Below are 201 nucleotides of genomic sequence, written 5' to 3' on the forward strand. Positions count from 1 at the left end.
TGTTGTCGCCTGTGTGATTTCTTGCTCTTGGGGTTGTGTTCCAGCTTTATATAGTATTTTATGGCCTGTTACAGACAGGCCAAAATAAAGCTGCTTCAAGTCACTTTGGAGGTATGGTATTTCAATGATGCATGCGTCCTAAGAGTCCAAAAGCCACACCAAAGCTGCACTCCAGTCCTTAGGACTGGAGCGTGGCTTTTG

The sequence above is a fragment of the Sceloporus undulatus genome, unplaced genomic scaffold (genome assembly GCF_019175285.1).
Source record: "Sceloporus undulatus isolate JIND9_A2432 ecotype Alabama unplaced genomic scaffold, SceUnd_v1.1 scaffold_24, whole genome shotgun sequence".
Taxonomy (NCBI): domain Eukaryota; kingdom Metazoa; phylum Chordata; class Lepidosauria; order Squamata; family Phrynosomatidae; genus Sceloporus; species Sceloporus undulatus.